Below are 19681 nucleotides of genomic sequence, written 5' to 3' on the forward strand. Positions count from 1 at the left end.
CCTCTGGAGCAGAGAATAATAAAGATCTCTGAAGAAACAGGAAAAACAAGAGCTCTTTACATTCTGGAATTTATAAATATCAAAAAGAAGTTTCCCCTTCAGGTCGGAAATTGAGTAAAATCTCCAGCCAAATGGGAACATCGGGGATGTTCCACATTCAGTTCCACCTGCCTATCTAACTGCTCTTTTTTCTGCTTTTATTATGGTTTTTGCTCCAGCTATAGCTACTGCTTCTGGTTTGCAAGCAGCTCTCTGACAAAAATTATAGGGCCAGGGCTGAAACCTGGCCAGCTTTCTGTGGGAACAGTCCATGTGCCATTTGCACCTGCTAATTTGATTTTGGGGCAACAAGAAGTGCCCAGACTGTGGGATGATTTGAAGAAGGTGATACAAACTATATGCGGCACCTTCCATGTTTATAACCTTACATGGGCTGACATGCAGCAACTATTTGAGATTGTCTTTACTCCTGATAAAAGAATTAAAATCTGGGAAACAAATCACAGATGGCACAGGGAAGCACAGGGCAGAACCCCATGTCCAGTGAATGACCCAGGTCAGTACCCCAATTTACCAGCCGATAGAGATATGCTGCAAAGAGTGAGGGGGTGGGGGGGTGGGGTGTGTCTTAGAATCCTCAGAACTGGCAGGAAGGAAGACTGTCAATTGGGCTAAGGTCCAAGAATGCCAGCAAGGAAATGCTGAACATCCTTCTGAATATTATGCCCGACTGGTTAAAGAGAGAATGTTTGGAGGGGCCAACCCTGAAAATGAGGAAAATGGGTCTCTAATGGTATCTTTCTTTGTAGATCAGTCAGTCCCAGAAATATTTTTCTAAATATATGCCTGGATGGCAGGGCAAAGGATTGGATGAAATAGTCAGCATTACTACATTTGTGTTTAATGGAAGCAATGAAAGACAGCTGAAGCAAAAAAAAAAAAAAAAAGAACAGGAACAGAAACAGAAATCTAGTCTATTGGCAGCAGCATTGAATAATAACCCTAGATTAAGGGTTAATAACCCTTAATAACCCTAGATTTTTGAGGTAGGGGCAGAGGAGAAAATTTTAGAAGCAATGGATCTCAAGGAACAGGAGACTTGTCATTATTGTGGACAACAAGGCCATTGGAAATGGGAGTGACCAGTATGGAGAGAAAAAAAAAAACAAACCAAATCCAAACAAAAAACAAAGAGAGAAAAAAAAGCCTCCCAAAAGTACCTCTCAATTCTATGGTGCAATCTTTCCCTGCTCTGTCCAACAGGGTGTTGTGTTTTAACCCGGCAGGCAGCTAAAAAAACTACACAGCCGTTCACTCACTCCCCACCCCACAGTGGGATGGGGGAGAGAATTGAAAAGGAAAAGGTAAAACTCGTGGGTTGAGATAAAGACAGTTTAAAAGGACAGAAAAGGAAGATGATGATAATAATTAGCACTCAGTCGGCGAGGAATGCAGCGGCAGCAACGGTAAATTCTGTGGCCGAGCGCTAGATTAAGGCGGATAGGGGGTTTCCGTAGCCAGGGAAAGCCGAGGAAGAGCGGAGAGACCCGCCACGGACCGGCAGCTCTCTCGAGCGAGGCTGACTTGGCTTGGGCGTTGCCAGGAGCAACCGCGGGAGATTTAAACGGCCCTAGGGAGTACTGCAAATAGGGTGTGGTATAGCAGTTTGTGTGGGAGGGTGCACAGGGAGGGTTTTGCAACCTGCTTGTAGGACTACAGCCCAGGGAAGTGCTCTAGGTCTCCACCATAATGGTGGGCACTTGCCTCAGAGCTAAAGCCAATGTTCCTACAGAGAACATCTCCCCTGAGATGTCTGATGCATCCACCCAGACGGAAGTGGTAAGGAAGGAGACTTCAGTACAGGCAGTAGGTTGCAGTGAATGCCCAGGCCCTTCTCCTGGTGAAAAGGTAAGTACCTGCACAAGGTGTGTGCAGGTTGGTGATCTGTTGTGTCAGGTGGCTGAGTTGCAGGAAACAGTAAAAAGGTTGTGCAGTATTAGGGGGGGTGAGACAGAGATAGATAGGTGGTTTCATAACCATGTTCCTGTAGTGGGCACCACTGAGAATGAGGCACCTTGGACCCTGGTGACCCACAAAAGCAGGGCTCTGCTTCAGCCTCCACCCTCCAGCTTCACAACCAAAACCAGATATGAAGCTTTAACAGCTATAGACACCCATGAGCAAGGTCTGCAAGGAGAAACTGTACCAGCAGCACACAGTGGATGCTGTCGAAAGAAACGATGAGTGCTTGTAGTGGGTGAGTCTGTGTTAAGGGGCACCGAGGTGCCCATCTGCTGACCTGACAGGGAGTCACGAGCGGTATGCTGCCTTCTGGGAGCCAAGATCTGAGACATTGCCGAGAGGGCGCCACAACTTGTCAAGAGCACAGACTACTATCCACTGCTGTAACTGTGGGATAGGGGCCGTGAAACAGAAACTATAGAATCAGGTTGAGATAACTAGTTTGTAACCAAGGTAATATGTAATGAAGCTAACTGACCATGGCAAGGTACAATGCTGCTATGTTCCGTGTACAGTCCCTATCAAACCGAACAATAGGTTCGGAGATGTTAATCTTATGAAGTAAGCTGTTATGGACAGGTGCATCCACAACAATGATACTGCGCATGCCCGCAAGAAGAGGGTTATCCAGCGGATATGGGTGCGCGACCACTGACGACCACCAGCGACCCCTTGAAGACCACTGACTCAAATCACCGAGCATGCGTGACGGGGAGGAGAATATGTAAATGAATTCCAAGAAATGATCATCATAGGACTGCCTTTTCTGAGAAAAACGATGAATATGTATACTTTGATTCTATGGAACCTGTGTGTTGGTGATCGCCCGGCATGCACGTTGGGTGGAGCTATCCCCCACGCATCCAGCGCTGCAATAAAGAATGCCTGCCTTTTAACACTACACTGGTGTTACGAGGTTTATTCCCGGGTTTTGGTGACACTGCTACTCTTTCATGTGGGCGTGAATGACACTGCAAGCCAGAACCTGGGAAGAATCAAGGAGGACTATAAAGCCCTGGGGGTGCAAGTGAAAAACATTGGTGCCCAAGTTACTTTTTCCTCCATTCTACCAGTTGGAGGAAAGGCAGCAGCCGGAAAGAGATGTATAATGCACATCAACTCCTGGCTACGTGGCTGGTGCTATCGTGAGGGTTTTGGCTTTTAAGACAACGGGATGTTCTTGGATGACGATAACCTGTTAGAGTGGGACGGGATCCACCTCTCTAGAAGAGGCGAGAGAATCTTTTGCAGCAGGCTGGCCAAGTTGGTGAAGCGGGCTTTAAACGGAAGGACTCAGGGGCTGGTGTCCAAAGTGGCAATGCTCATGCCATTGCATCCAACTGGGGAATAAGCCAGGCCAACCAGAGCAGCGACGACTGTCCCTTAGCTGCCTCCCAAGATGAGAACCAGAAAGCCAACCACCTCAAGGGTGTGCGTGACTATGGTGGACCCTCCTGCACCCCTCCAGGGAAACCTGTGTGCTCGAATACCCCTCTGAAATGCCTGTATCACCAATGCACGCAGCAGGGGGAATAAACAGGAAGAACTAGAGGTCTGTGTGCGGTTGCAGGGCCAGGATCTCATTGCAATTACAGAGGCATGGTGGGATAGCTCGCATGACTGGAATGCTGTCATGGATGGCTATGTACCTTTCAGGAAAGACAGGCCAGCAAGGCAAGGTGGTGGAGTTGCTCTTTATGTGAGAGAGCAACTGGAATGTATCGAGCTCCGCATGGGGGTGGATGAAGAACAAGTAGAGGGGCAATGGGCCCAAACTGGAACACAGGAAGTTCCCTCTGCATATGAGGAAAAACTTCTTCCCTTTGAGGGTGGCTGAGCACTGGAACAGGCTGCCCAGAGAGGTTGTGGAGTCTCCTTCTCTGGAGATATTCAAAACCCGCCTGGATGCAATCCTGTGCAACATGCTCTAGGTGATCCTGCTCTAGCAGGGGGGTTGGACTAGATGATCTCTAGAGGTCCCTTCCAGCCCCTACCAATCTGTGAATAATAATATACAAAACAAGTGATGCACAGCGCAATTGCTCACCACCAGGAACCAATGCTCGGCTAGTTCCTGAGCCGCACTGCCTCTCGGCCCACCTTCCAGTTATATACAAGGCATGATGTCATATGGTATAGTGACGTGGTTTAGCCCCAGCCGGTAGCTAAGTGCCACGCGCCGCTCGCTCACCCCTCCCCCGGCGGGATGTGGAGGAGAACGGAAAAACAACGGCAAAGCCTCGAGGGTTGGGACAAGGGCAGTTTACTGGGACAGCAAGGGAGAGGGAAAACAATCAACAACAGTGCTGATAACAGATAGTAACAATGGTGATAACAGAGAACGATTTTACCGATCCGACCACCGACCGACCAGACGCTCGACCCGTCCCGGAGCCCCGCCGACACGCCGAACCCGCCCCTGCCCGACTAGCCCCCTTTTATGGTGAGCATGATGTCACATGGTATGGAATAGCCCCCGGCCAGCTTGGCTCACCTGTCCTGGCTCCTTGGGAAATTAACTCTATCCTTGCCAGAACCAGGACATTATCCACCCCTTATTCCATACCATCTACGTCATGCCCAGATTATTTTACAGATCTCATTGCCTTACTCTATGGGCTATCGCTCTAAAATGTCTGTCGAGTTCATTTAGTCCATGGCTTTGGGTTCCATCTGCCATTACAGTCTCTCAGAGCAGGAGCAATGGTGCATGCAGCTGGATTGTTGCATGCTGCATCCGGAGTCTTCACAGCCGGTGTATCTGGTATGGTCCATGCTCACAGTCTGGATGCCAAAGATGTGATTTTTCAATGAAGTTCCTGGGCACCAGTTGAAGGCAGTTCTAGTTCCATCATCGTGGCACTTTGTTCAGTTTCAAAGTCCATCCTTCATTAGTTGTGGGTAATTCTTATGGTCATACCATTGATACAGTATATCACTATTAATATCATGCAATTTAATTTATTGGCTATTTTCACCCAAAATCAAATCCCCTTGGGGTACACACCGGACTTCCCCATCCTTTCTCATCACCCACCAAGTGCACCCTGGTCCCTGAGCAAAAGCAATCCCGCAGATGGGCTTGCCTTTGCCTGAAGCAGGGATGACCCAAACTGTTTTACCCAACGTATTTTTCATGTGCACTACAGGAACTTTATCCCCTTCTACTGGGCGTGGGAATTTTGACTGGGCAGGGCCAGCTCGATTGGCAGATCCCCTAGTGTTAACTAACCAGGTGGCCTTTGCTAAATGCGTATCCCAGTCTTTGAGGGTCCCACCACCCATTGCCCTCAGGGTAGTTTTTAGCAGCCCATTACACCTTTCAACTTTCCCAGAGGCTGGCGCATGGTAGGGGATGTGATACACCCACTCAATGCCATGCTCTTTGGCCCAGGTGTCTATGAGGTTGTTCCCGAAATGAGTCCCGTTGTCTGACTCGATTCCCCCTGGGGTGCCATGTCGCCACAGGACTTGCTTTTCAAGACCCAGAATAGTGTTCCGGGCAGCGGCATGGGGCACAGGATATGTTTCCAGCCATCCAGTGGTTGCTTCCACCATTGTAAGAACGTAACGCTTGCCTTGGCGGGTTTGTGGGAGCGTGATGTAGTCAATCTGCCAGGCCTCCCCATATTTATATTTCAGCCATCATCCTCCATACCAGAAAGGCTTTACCCGCTTGGCTTGCTTGATTGCAGCACACGTTTCACATTGATGGATGACCTGTGAGATGGCGTCCATGCTCAAGTCCACCCCTCGATCACGGGCCCATCTATATGTCGCATCTCTTCCTTGATGACCTGAGGTGTCATGGGCCCACCGAGCTAGAAATAATTCACCCTTACGCTGCCAGTCCAAATCCACCTGAGCCACTTCAATCTTGGCAGCCTGATCTACCTGCTGGTTGTTTTGATGTTCCTCAGTGGCCCGACTCTTGGGTACGTGGGCATCTACATGACGTACCTTTACAACCAGCTTCTCTAGCCGGGCAGCAATATCTTGCCACAGTGGGGCAGCCCAGATGGGTTTGCCTCTACGCTGCCGGTTGCTCCGCTTCCACTGCTGTAACCACCCCCACAGGGCATTGGCCACCATCCATGAGTCAGTGTAGAGGTACAGCGTTGGCCACTTTTCTCTTTCAGCAATATCTAAAGCCAGCTGGATGGCTTCCACCTCTGCAAACTGGCTCGATTCACCTTCTCCTTCAGCAGCTTCCGCAACTCGCCGTGTAGGACTCCATACAGCGGCCTTCCACCTTCGATGCTTTCCCACAATGCAACAGGACCCATCAGTGAAGAGGGCATATGGTTTCTCATCTTCTGGTAGTTTATTCTACGGTGGGGCTTCTTCAGCACGTGTCACCTCCTCCTCTGGCGACATTCCGAAATCTTTGCCTTCTGGCCAGTCTGTGATCACTTCCAGAATCCCTGGATGACTGGGGCTTCCTGTTCGAGCCCGTTGTGTGATCAGTGCAACCCACTTACTCCACGTAGCATCGGTTGCATGATGTGTAGAAGGAGCCCTCTCTTTGAACATCCAACCCAGCACTGGCAGTCGGGGTGCCAAGAGGAGCTGTGCGTCAGTGCCAATCACCTCTGAAGCAGCTCGAACCCCTTCGTAGGCTGCCAATATCTCCTTTTCCGTTGGAGTGTAGTGGGCCTCGGATCCTCTGTATCCCCGGCTCCAAAACCCCAGGGGTCGACCTCGAGTCTCCCCTGGTGCTTTCTGCCAGAGACTCCAGGTAGGGCCATTCTCCCCGGCTGCGGTGTACAGCACATTTTTTTACATCTGGTCCTGCCCGGACTGGCCCAAGAGCTACGGCATGAACTATTTCTTGTTTAATTTGTTCGAAAGCTTGTCGTTGCTCAGGGCCCCATTTGAAATCATTCTTCTTCCGGGTTACATGGTAGAGAGGGCTTACTATCAAACTGTAATTCGGAATGTGCATTCGCCAGAAACCCACAACACCTAAGAAGGCCTGTGTCTCCTTTTTGTTGGTTGGTGGGGACATGGCTGCTATTTTGTTGATAATATCCATAGGGATCTGACGCCGCCCATCATGCCACCTTATTCCTAAAAACTGGATTTTCCTGCGCAGGCCCCTTCACCTTACTTCGTTTTATGGCAAAGCCAGCCTGCAGCAGGATTTGGATTATTTTGTTCCCTTTCTCAGAAACTTCCTCTGCTGAGTTGCCCCATACAATGATGTCATCAATGTATTGCAGGTGCTCTGGGGCTTCACCCTTTTCCAGTGCAGTCTGGATCAGTCCATGGCAGATGGTGGGGCTGTGTTTCCACCCCTGGGGCAGTCGATTCCAGGTGTACTGGACGCCCCTCCAAGTGAAGGCAAACTGTGGCCTGCACTCTGCTGCCAAAGGGATCGAGAAAAATGCATTAGCGATATCAATTGTGGCGTACCACTTGGCTGCCTTTGACTCCAGTTCATATTGAAGTTCCAGCATATCTGGCACGGCAGCACTCATTGGCGGTGTGACTTCATTCAAGCCACGATAGTCTACCGTCAGCCTCCACTCTCCATTGGACTTCTGCACTGGCCATATGGGACTGTTAAAGGGTGAGTGGGTTCTGCCGATCACTCCCTGACCCTCCAGTTGACGAATTAGCTTGTGGATGGGAACCAGGGAGTCTCTGTTGGTGCGGTATTGCCGCCAGTGCACAGTTGTAGTAGCAATCGGCGCCTGTTGCTCTTCAACCTTCAGCAACCCTACAACAGAAGGGTCCTCCGAGAGACCAGGCAAACTAGGCAATGGTTCAATTTCCTCCGCTTCTAAGGCAGCTATTCCAAAAGCCCACCTGTAACCTTTTGGGTCTTTGAAATACCCTTTCCAGAGGTAGTCTATGCCCAGGATGCATGGAGCCTCCGGCCCAGTCACAATGGGGTGCTTTTGCCACTCATTCCCAGTTAGACTTACTTCAGCCTCCAACAGAGTCAACTGTTGGGATCCCCCCGTCACACCATAAATAGATATCGGTTCCACCCCTTCATAGTTCGATGGCATTAGGGTACACTGTGCACCCGTGTCCACTAGGGCCTTGTACTCTTGTGGGTTCGATGTGCCAGGCCATCGGATCCACACAGTCCAATAAACCCTATTGTCCCTTTCCTCCACCTGGCTGGAGGCAGGGCCCCTCTAGTCCTGCTCGTCATAGTCACTACTCACGTCTTGCAAAAAGGACTTAGAAGTCCCTTCAAGAGGATCAGAAGTGCGATCTGGCCTTTCACTTGGTCTGGGGGGCTGCCCGGTGGAAACTGGAGCAGCATTCTTTCTGGAAGAGTCCCTTTTTACAGCTGTCTTGCCTTGTAGCTCATGTACGCGTGCCCGCAGGGTTGAGGTGGGCTTCCCATCCCATTTCCTCATGTCTTCTCCGTGGTCACGCAGGAAAAACCACAGGATACCTCGTGGTGTGTATGCTCTATATCCCCTCTCTGGAGCAGAAAAACGCTTACTCCTAACAGCTGAAATGCGGGTCTGTACAGGTGGGGAGTAAGATATATCCTCTTCGAGTTGCCGGACATCCTGAGACAGTTTCTCCACAGCTGAGACTAGGGAGGAGGAATGGCTCTCTTCATATTGCCGGAGTCGGCCTGCCACTTCGTCCACCGTGGGTGCCTCTTCACTTTTCCAGTCGATTACTGCCAGTGAGTTGGCGTACGATGATGGTGCACTTCGCACAAATTTTCGCCACATGGGTCAGGTACAGTGGACTTCATCGGGGTCTGTGGGCAACTGTGCGTTGTCCAGGTCCTAATAAACCATCTCCCGCACAGCTAATTCCCTCAGATATTGAATACCTCTCTCCATAGTGGTCCACTTGCCTGGCCAACATACGACATCTTCGCTGAAAGGATACCTTTCCCTCACACTTGACAGGAGGCGCCTCCAGAGGCTAAGGGCCTGTGCCTTCTTCCCAATCGCCTTGTCAATGCCCCCTTCCCTAGACAGGGATCCCAGCTGCTTGGCCTCCCTGCCCTCAAGTTCCAGGCTACTGGCCCCGTTATCCCAGCAGCAGAGCAGCCAGGTAATAATATGCTCCCCTGGAAGGCGGTTGAAATCTTTCCGCATATCTCGCAGCTCACTCAGGGACAGGGATCAAGTAATCACTTCTGGTTCTGGCTCTTCTTCTTGTTCTCGTGATGGCCCTGGTTCATCATCATCTTTCACTAAGCGAACTGATTTCCTTGTGTATTTCTTTTTGTGTATAGGGGCAACTGATACTGGTGTGGGTTGATCTTTTGGCTCGACTACAGTGCCTGTCGCGGGGGTTTGGGTAGCTGCAGTGCCTGTCGCGGGGGTTTGGGTAGCTGCAGTGCCTGTGGGTCCGCTCTCTCCCTCTGGATGGTGCTGTCTACTATCAAGCAGTGTTTGATAGATTGTGGCCAGGGCCCAGCACAGCGCAGTAAGTTGTGTCTCCTTAGAATCCCCACAGCATTTTCCTTTCAAATATTCTACCATTTTATCAGGGTCTTGCAGTTGTTCGGGAGTGAAGCTCCAAACCATTGGGGGTGAAAAGGTCTCTAGATACCCGCCCATACTCTCCCAAATGCCATGCCAGCCCTGACCATTCAGCCTTGGGGAAGATCCCTGGGTGGTACTCTTGAAAAGATTTTTGCTAACCCTGAACAGGAGTGGGAAAGCATGCAGGAGACCTAGCAATAGGAATATACTGGCCTGAACATTCCAAGGGTATTCAAAATTCTCAAAAATTGTTGTAACCAACCAAAAGGGAAAAGGGGAGGTGAAAGAGTGGGAGAAGGTATCCCCCCCTGTCTTCCCCATAGATTGGGTCCAATTATTAATCAATTCTGAGAGATATTGACCGAGGTACGGGCCTGACCTAAATGCTACATACACATACCAGCTCAGACCCATGACTGTCGATATCTTATCATAAGTCATTATCACACAATACAACAACATGAGAACAGGAATCCCTCTCCCAGAGGTGATAAACAGCACCGCAGGGATTGCATAGAGTAAACACGGGTTTACAAAACAGAGCCATGTGACCAAACAGAACATCATTATGACCAGCGACTGTTTCAGTAACATTATAAATGCTTATAACAACTTTGTTTTAACACACTTGGGTCAGACTTGTCGTTATCACAACCCCTCGTGCCCCACGTTGGGCGCCAAAAAGGACTGACGTGGTTTAGCCCCAGCCGGTAGCTAAGTGCCACGCGCCGCTCGCTCACCCCTCCCCCGGCGGGATGTGGAGGAGAACGGAAAAACAACGGCAAAGCCTCGAGGGTTGGGACAAGGGCAGTTTACTGGGACAGCAAGGGAGAGGGAAAACAATCGACAACAGTGCTGATAACAGATAGTAACAATGGTGATAACAGAGAACGATTTTACCGATCCGACCACCGACCGACCGACCGGACGCTCGACCCGTCCCGGAGCCCCGCCGACACGCCAAACCCACCCCTGCCCGACTAGCCCCCTTTTATGGTGAGCATGATGTCACATGGTATGGAATAGCCCCCGGCCAGCTTGGCTCACCTGTCCTGGCTCCTTGGGAAATTAACTTTATCCTTGCCAGAACCAGGACATATGGAATATCCCTTTGGTCAGTTTAGGTCAGCTGTCCTGGTTGTGTCCCCTCTCAGCTTCTTGAGCACCTCCCACCTTCTCGTTGGCAGGCCAGTATGAGAAGCTGAAAAGTCCTTGACTGCTTGGCAACAACTAAAAACATCAGTGCGTTATCAACATTATTCTCATCCTAAATCCAAAACACAGCACTATACCAGCTGCTAGGAAGAAAATTAACTCTATCCCTGCCAAAACCAGGACACAGGGGCAGATAGATTTCGCCTAGGATTGACAGTTAGCAGGGACCTGTTGTGCAGTCACTACAGGAGCCTCTGAGGAAAAAAAAATTTTCCCCTTCTTATGAGAATCTGGCCTTAAACCTTTTGATTAATGAACATAATGACCCCTGTCTAATACATACAGGGTCAACTTTTTATACCTTAAAGCAGTATACCTACTCATCCAGACTCTTAATACCTTTTTGCATTTACTTGAGGAAAGATACAAGTAACATGGAAAAGGCTCCCTCAGGGCTTCACTGGGTCCTCCACTATTTTTCTAAAATTTTTGTAAAAGATTTGCGGGATGTTGTGCTTAAAAAAAAAAAAAAACCCAAACAAACAAACAACAAAAGATCTGTTTTGTTACAATATGTTGATGATTTATTAGTAGCCAAGGAATCTTGTATAGCTGACACCCGTACCTTAGTGTTTGCTTTAGCTGAGAAGGGCCCTTGGGCTTCTCCACATAAGTTACAATTTTTGTGAGAAGTGTAAAATATCTGGGTTACATTCTCCAGCAAGAGGAACGGCATTTATCTGAGAACCATATTAAAGCCATTCAAAATCTTCCCTGATGTGGTGGGTTGACCCTGGCTGAGGGCCAGGTGCCCACCAGAGCCGCTCTATCACTCCCCTCCTTCTCTAGACAGGGGAGAAAAGGTACAACGAAAAAAAAAAATTATGGGTCGAGATCAGGACAGGGAGAGATCATTCTCTAATTATCATCACGAGACGAGCAAAACAGACCAAACTTAGAGAGGGAATTCATCTTATTTATTACTAAGCAAAACAGAGTAGAGGAATGAGAAATAAAACCAACTCTTAAAACACCTCCCCCCACCCCTCCCATCTTCCCGGGCTCAACTTCACTCCCGGCTTCAACCTCCGCCCCCCCTCCAGCGGCACAGGGGGACGGGGAGTGGGGGTTACGGTCAGTTCATCACACGGTGTTTCTGCCGCTTCTTCCTCCTCTGGGGGAGGACTCCTCTCATCGTTCCCCCGCTCCAGCGTGGGGTCCCTCTCACGGGAGACAGTCCTTCACGACCTTCTCCAACGTGAGTCTCCTCCACGGGGTGCAGACCTTATGTTGCAGAGCCTGATAAACTCCATCCCAGAACAAATCTACAAGGTGATGCCCTATTATAATATGTTTTGTGTAAGGGTTTATAAACTATTATTAGTAAGAAAAACCAAAGAGAATATTGTAACAAAGACAATTATCTCTTGATTACATAGGTTATAGTTCAGTCCATGTGCAATTCATAAGTATCAAATTACTTTCCACTTTCTTGTTGAATTTTTACGCAAGGTTAGTGAGTCCACAGCAGATCCACTAGCTCTGTGTAAGTTCCTGGCTGCGGGTAATTTTGTCTCTGCAGCGGTGGATGTTCCTTTGGTAGCAGGAGGGTTTCCTGGTTCTAAACTGATCACAGCTTTCAGGTGGGAGTGATGGATCCAAGTCGATTTTTCTTCCACCTTTATTGCTGAGAAAGGTTAGCAATACCAAAAATGGTCCCTCCCACTGAAGAGATAAGTTATCCTTTCTTTTATATACTTTTACCCCAAAGTAATTCCCTAGATTGAAGGGGTGCAGAGCCCCTTCTAGAGGTACCAGTTCCATTAGCTGTGCCTGACTGTATTTTAATAATTTCTGAACCTGTAAAATATACTGGGTCACATTTTCATTTCCCACTAATAAACTTAGACGAGCGGGTACATAAGTTCCAGCAAGTTGCATCAGTCTTCAGAACAGTATTTCATAGGAAGACAGTTTTGTTGTTTGTTCAGGTCTTCACCGAATATTCATTAAGGCTAAAAGTAGTTCGTGCAAGACACGGTTACCTATTTGGCTGCAGCATAAATTCCTGGCATGAACCATTTCTTCAGCACTGCCTTGGCTAGTGCAGCAGTCTGTCGGATGCCGGACTTGTCCAGGCTTGTTGGTGCCGAATACAGGGCCATTATGACCCAGCAGAAGGGGCCCTGGGGGAGTCCAGCTTGGGCGAGAGCAGGGATTGAGCAACTTGCTTATCTTGCCCTGATAAGCACTGGACCTGAGCAGGGGCAGGAGATGAGCAATTTGTTCATCTTAACAAGATGCAGCGCCTGACGGGTCTGCTCCTCAATCAACTAAGTGACGGCTGGGGTGAGGGGGAGCCTTCACAGCTTGACGTTACTTTGGTAAAACTAAACAGACCACCGCTCCTCTGTACTGAATGCCTTTGTTCTCCGCCACTTCCCCCCCCAGCCCCGATCAACTGCACAACAAGCCTTGTTAAGGGCCAATCGACACACAATACCTGACTTAGTCCCACCTCGCCAAAAGTATAAATCTGGCATTTAGAATCCTCTTTTTCTGAGGACAAGAACTCCAACTATCCGGACGGGTCGACGGGCCTGGACCTCTCTCCTCCCCAAGCAGGGACGCCTCTCTGGTAAGACTTGCGCCTCCGATTATGTCGGATGTTACCCCGGGAAAACTATCATTAACAAAAGCGCTGAACTATTAACTTGAGCTCAAAATTGTTGCAGTTAGTGCATTTATCAACGGCAATTCCGAACTTTTATATCTGTCGCTTCAATAAATTACCTATTTTTCTTTTCAACTTTGCGAAACTGTTTCAGTGAAAGTCCTTGGTGGGGCTCTGACAGGCAAACGTTGACTCTGATAAGTGGCTACACACATAACCCTTTAGACATAAACCGTTGACCAAGTCTGGGACTAAGACTGGACCTAGCCGCACCTAGGCTCCTCTCTGAGAAGGAGTTTAGAAAGCAAGGGGGTCCTTTCTGAACCTCGAGACTCAACGGGAGGGCCTCCCTCAGCCACATATCAGACTTGTACCCTTTCACGTGACACAGTCCCAAAATGCCCTAGATGGTGATGCATTTTTGCTATGGGAATCAGGTATTGCTAAGGTAAAATAGGAAGGTTTTCCATACCTGCTCGCCCTATTCCCTAGGAGTCTTTGGTCGCTTTGTACCTTTTCCAAGAGTCAATCTCTTCAGCAGGAACGGTCAAACATTTTTTCAGGAGTGGGCAACGCCAGGTCGGACCGCTGGACTGCTTGTAAGCTTGGTGGTTTGTATGGCTGTTGTGCTGTGGTTTTAGCAGCAATATCTGTTAGACTATTTCTTATCTCTTCTTTTGTCCTTCTGCCGATATGGGCTGGCTGATGAATGACAGCAAGTTTCTCTGGAATTGTATAGCTTTTAACAGCTCAGTAATTTGTGGAGCATTTGATATTTTACTTCCACTAAAAATTATAAACCCATGCAACTTCCATAACTGCCCAGTAGTGTGGCATACTCCAAATGCATGTTGAGAATCAGTCTAAATATTTACAGTCTTTTCTTTGGCCAGCTGACAGGCCTTTGTCATTGCAATTAATTCTGCTGCTTGTGCACTCAGCTTCGGACTGAGCAGTTAAGCCTCCACTACTTTGTTCTCATACTGAAAAACCCATAACCTGGTTGCCATTCAGATAATATGATGTGGTGGGTTGACCCTGGCTAGGGGCCAGGTGCCCACCAGAGCCGCTCTATCACTCCCCTCTTTCATTAGACAGGGGAGAAAAGGTACAATGAAAAGCTTGTGGGTCGAGATAAGGACAGGGAGAGATCACTCACTAATTATTGTCACGAGCAAAACAGACTGAACTTAGAGAGGGAATTCATCTTATTTATTACTAAGCAAAACAGAGTAGAGGAATGAGAAATAAAACCAACTCTTAAAACACCTCCCCCCACCCCTCCCATCTTCCCGGGCTCAACTTCACTCCCGGCTTCAACCTCCGCCCCCCCTCCAGCGGCACAGGGGGACGGGGAGTGGGGGTTACGGTCAGTTCATCACACGGTGTTTCTGCCGCTTCTTCCTCCTCTGGGGGAGGACTCCTCTCATCGTTCCCCTGCTCCAGCGTGGGGTCCCTCTCACGGGAGACAGTCCTTCATGACCTTCTCCAATGTGAGTCTCCTCCACGGGGTGCAGACCTTCAGGAGCAAACTGCTCCAGCGTGGGTCCCCCACAGGGTCACAAGTCCTGTCAGCAATCCTGCTCTGGCGTGGGCTCCTCTCTCCACGGATCCACAGGTCCTGCCAGGAGCTTGCTCCAGCGCGGGCTTCCCATGGGGTCACAGCCTCCTTCAGGTGCCTCCACCTGCTCCGGCGTGGGGTCCTCCACGGGCTGCAGGTGGAATCTCTACACCCCCTCATCCTCCCTCCATGGGCTGCAGGGGGACAGCCTGCTTCACCATGGTCTTCACCACGGGCTGCAGGGGAATCTTGCTCCGGCGCCTGGAGCACCTCCTCCCCCTCCTTCTGCACTGACCTTGGTGTCTGCAGTGGTTCTTACATCTTCTCACTCCTCTCTCTGGCTGCAAAAGGCGCTCTCTAACTGTTTTTCTCTTTCTTAAATATGTTATCACAGAGGCGCTGATTGGCTTGGCCTTGGCCAGCAGCGGGTCCATCTTGGAGCCGGCTGGCATTGGCTCTATCAGACACAGGGGAAGCTTCTAGCAGCTTCTCACAGAGGCCACCCCTGTAGCCCCCCCCTGCTACCAAAACCTTGCCACGCAAATCCAACACATATGAGGATCCGTCAACAAATAGTTCCAGATCAGGTTCTAGAAATGGCACGTCTTAAATATTCTTGAATCTTTTTGGCTTCACAAGTTGTTACTACACAGTTGTGATGTGGAGTTCCTTCCCCAGGTAAAGGGAGAAGAGTAGCAGGGTTCAGTGTATTACACTGCTTAATTGCTATGTTTTCCATTGTCGTGGTTTAGCCCCAGTCAGCAACCAAGCACCACACAGCTGCTAACTCACCCCCCCATCCCCCCCCGGCAGGATGGGGGAGAGAATCAGAAGAGTAAAAGTGAGAAAAATCATGCGTTTAATAGGTAAAGCAAAAGCCGCGCACGCAAGCAAAGCAAAACAAGGAATTCATTCCCCACTTCCCAGCGTCAGGCAGGTGTTCAGCCATCTCCAAGAAAGCAGGGCTCCATCACACATAACGGTTACTTGGGAAGACAAACACCATAACTCTGAACGTCCCCCCTCCTTCCTTCCCCCCCCCCCAGCTTTATATGCTGAGCATGACGTCATATGGTATGGAATATCCTTTTGGTCAGCTGGGGTCAGCTGACCCAGCTGTGTCCCCTCCCAACTTCTTGTGCACCCCCAGCCTACTCGCTAGTGGAGTGTTGTGAGAAGCAGAAAAGGCCTTGACTCTGTGTAAGCACTGCTCAGCAGTAACTAAAACATCTCTATATTATCAACACTGTTTTCATCACAAATCCAAAACATAGCCCCATAGAAGCTACTATGAAGAAATTTAACTCTATCCCAGCCAAAACCAGCACATCCATTTCTGAGAGAATCAGCTCATAGCGATGTATTTTCTGTGGTGACATTGCCTGCATAATGTGCTGTGACAGTAGCATTTCGACTTTGTGTGGTACAGGTGGCCCAGAGAGGTTGTGGAGGCCCCATCCCTGGAAGTGTTTAAGACCAGGTTGGATGAGGCTTTGGGCAACCTGGTCTAGTGGAGGGTGTCCCTGCCCATGGCAAGGGGGTTGGAACTAGATGATCTTTGAGGTCCCTTCCAACCCAAATCATTCTATGAAATGTTTTTTTCCAGCATCTTGAGCAATAAACTGTATCAGTGGTTTTGCCATTTCCTCAAAAGCAGCTGTCCAGGGTGGGCAGAATCCTACAGCTCCTAAAAGGGCTCACATTTGGTTTTAGTAATTGGTCGGGTGTGTTGGTTTTACGTGGCAAGGTTTTGGTAGCGGGGGGGCTACAGGGGTGGCTTCTGTGAGAAGCTGCTGGAAGCTTCCCCTGTGTCTGATAGAGCCAATGCCAGCCGGCTCCAAGACAGACCCGCCGCCGGCCAAGGCCAAGCCAATCAGCGCCTCTGTGATAACATAGTTAAGAAAGAGAAAAAACAGTCAGAGAGCGCTTTTTGCAGCCAGAGAGAGGAGTGAGAAGATGTAAGAACCACTGCAGACACCAAGGTCAGTGCAGAAGGAGGGGGAGGAGGTGCTCCAGGCGCCGGAGCAAGATTCCCCTGCAGCCCGTGGTGAAGACCATGGTGAAGCAGGCTGTCCCCCTGCAGCCCATGGAGGGAGGATGAGGGGGTGTAGAGATTCCACCTGCAGCCCGTGGAGGACCCCACGCCGGAGCAGGTGGAGGCACCTGAAGGAGGCTGTGGCCCCGTGGGAAGCCCGCACTGGAGCAAGCTCCTGGCAGGACCTGTGGATCCGTGGAGAGAGGAGCCCACGCCAGGGCAGGTTTGCTGGCAGGACTTGTGACCCCATGGGGGACCCATGCTGGAGCAGTCTGTTCCTGAAGGTCTGCACCCCATGGAAGAGACCCACGCTGGAGCAGTTCGTGAAGGACTGTCTCCCGTGAGAGGGACCCCACGCTGGAGCAGGGGAACGATGAGAGGAGTCCTCCCCCAGAGGAGGAAGAAGCGGCAGAAACACCGTGTGATGAACTGACCGTAACCCCCACTCCCCGTCCCCCTGTGCCGCTGGAGGGGGGGCGGAGGTTGAAGCCGGGAGTGAAGTTGAGCCCGGGAAGATGGGAGGGGTGGGGGGAGGTGTTTTAAGAGTTGGTTTTATTTCTCATTCCTCTACTCTGTTTTGCTTAGTAATAAATAAGATGAATTCCCTCTCTAAGTTCAGTCTGTTTTGCTCGTGACAATAATTAGTGAGTGATCTCTCCCTGTCCTTATCTCGACCCACAAGCTTTTCATTGTACCTTTTCTCCCCTGTCTAATGAAAGAGGGGAGTGATAGAGCGGCTCTGGTGGGCACCTGGCCCCTAGCCAGGGTCAACCCACCACATCATATTATCTGAATGGCAACCAGGTTATGGGTTTTTCAGTATGAGAACAAAGTAGTGGAGGCTTAACTGCTCAGTCCGAAGCTGAGTGCACAAGCAGCAGAATTAATTGCAATGACAAAGGCCTGTCAGCTGGCCAAAGAAAAGACTGTAAATATTTAGACTGATTCTCAACATGCATTTGGAGTATGCCACACTACTGGGCAGTTATGGAAGTTGCATGGGTTTATAATTTTTAGTGGAAGTAAAATATCAAATGCTCCACAAATTACTGAGCTGTTAAAAGCTATACAATTCCAGAGAAACTTGCTGTCATTCATCAGCCAGCCCATATCGGCAGAAGGACAAAAGAAGAGATAAGAAATAGTCTAACAGATATTGCTGCTAAAACCACAGCACAACAGCCATACAAACCACCAAGCTTACAAGCAGTCCAGCGGTCCGACCTGGCGTTGCCCACTCCTGAAAAAATGTTTGACCGTTCCTGCTGAAGAGATTGACTCTTGGAAAAGGTACAAAGCGACCAAAGACTCCTAGGGAATAGGGCGAGCAGGTATGGAAAACCTTCCTATTTTACCTTAGCAATACCTGATTCCCATAGCAAAAATGCATCACCATCTAGGGCATTTTGGGACTGTGTCACGTGAAAGGGTACAAGTCTGATATGTGGCTGAGGGAGGCCCTCCCGTTGAGTCACGAGGTTCAGAAAGGACCCCCTTGCTTTCTAAACTCCTTCTCAGAGAGGAGCCTAGGTGCGGCTAGGTCCAGTCTTAGTCCCAGACTTGGTCAACGGTTACTGTCTAAAGGGTTATGTGTGTAGCCACTTATCAGAGTAAACGTTTGCCTGTCAGAGCCCCACCAAGGACTTTCACTGAAACAGTTTCGCAAAGTTGAAAAGAAAAATAGGTAATTTATTGAAGCGACAGATAAAGAAGTTCGGAATTGCCGTTGATAAATGCACTTACTGCAACAATTTTGAGCTCAAGTTAATAGTTCAGCGCTTTTGTTAATGATAGTTTTCCCGGGGTAACATCCGACATAATCGGAGGCGCAAGTCTTACCAAAGAGGCGTCCGTGCTTGGGGAGGAGAGAGGTCCAGGCCCGTCGACCCGTCCGGATAGTTGGAGTTCTCGTCCTCACAAAAAGAGGATTCTAAATGCCAGATTTATACTTTTGGCGAGGTGGGACTAAGTCAGGTATTGTGTGTCGATTGGCCCTTAACAAGGCTTGTTGTGCAGTTGATCGGGGCTGGGGGGGGAAGTGGCGGAGAACAAAGGCATTCAGTACAGAGGAGCGGTGGTCTGTTTAGTTTTACCAAAGTAACGTCAAGCTGTGAAGGCTCCCCCTCACCCCAGCCGTCACTTAGTTGATTGAGGAGCAGACCCGTCAGGCGCTGCATCTTGTTAAGATGAACAAATTGCTCATCTCCTGCCCCTGCTCAGGTCCAGTGCTTATCAGGGCAAGATAAGCAAGTTGCTCAATCCCTGCTCTCGCCCAAGCTGGACTCCCCCAGGGCCCCTTCTGCTGGGTCATAATGGCCCTGTATTCGGCACCAACAAGCCTGGACAAGTCCGGCATCCGACAGACTGCTGCACTAGCCAAGGCAGTGCTGAAGAAATGGTTCATGCCAGGAATTTATGCTGCAGCCAAATAGGTAACCGTGTCTTGCACGAACTACTTTTAGCCTTAATGAATATTCGGTGAAGACCTGAACAAACAACAAAACTGTCTTCCTATGAAATACTGTTCTGAAGACTGATGCAACTTGCTGGAACTTATGTACCCGCTCGTCTAAGTTTATTAGTGGGAAATGAAAATGTGACCCAGTATATTTTACAGGTTCAGAAATTATTAAAATACAGTCAGGCACAGCTAATGGAACTGGTACCTCTAGAAGGGGCTCTGCACCCCTTCAATCTAGGGAATTACTTTGGGGTAAAAGTATATAAAAGAAAGGATAACTTATCTCTTCAGTGGGAGG

General features: G+C 49.4%; 1 protein-coding gene and 1 long non-coding RNA gene across 7 annotated transcripts in view; one reads left to right on the forward strand and one right to left on the reverse strand.

The window, feature by feature from the left end:
- The window catches only part of LOC142599246 (uncharacterized), a 426921-nt gene extending 409763 nt beyond the window's left edge, over nucleotides 1–17158 (reverse strand). Inside the window, exon 1 of the long non-coding RNA XR_012832875.1 lies at nucleotides 17136–17158. This is a non-coding gene — a long non-coding RNA (uncharacterized LOC142599246). The remainder of the gene's footprint in view (nucleotides 1–17135) is intronic.
- LOC142599148 (SWI/SNF-related matrix-associated actin-dependent regulator of chromatin subfamily A member 2) overlaps nucleotides 1–19681 on the forward strand; it is a 686065-nt gene that overhangs the window by 313173 nt on the left and 353211 nt on the right. The window lies entirely within an intron of this gene.

Source organism: Balearica regulorum, chromosome W (assembly GCF_011004875.1).
Source record: "Balearica regulorum gibbericeps isolate bBalReg1 chromosome W, bBalReg1.pri, whole genome shotgun sequence".
Classification (NCBI taxonomy): Eukaryota; Metazoa; Chordata; class Aves; order Gruiformes; family Gruidae; genus Balearica; species Balearica regulorum.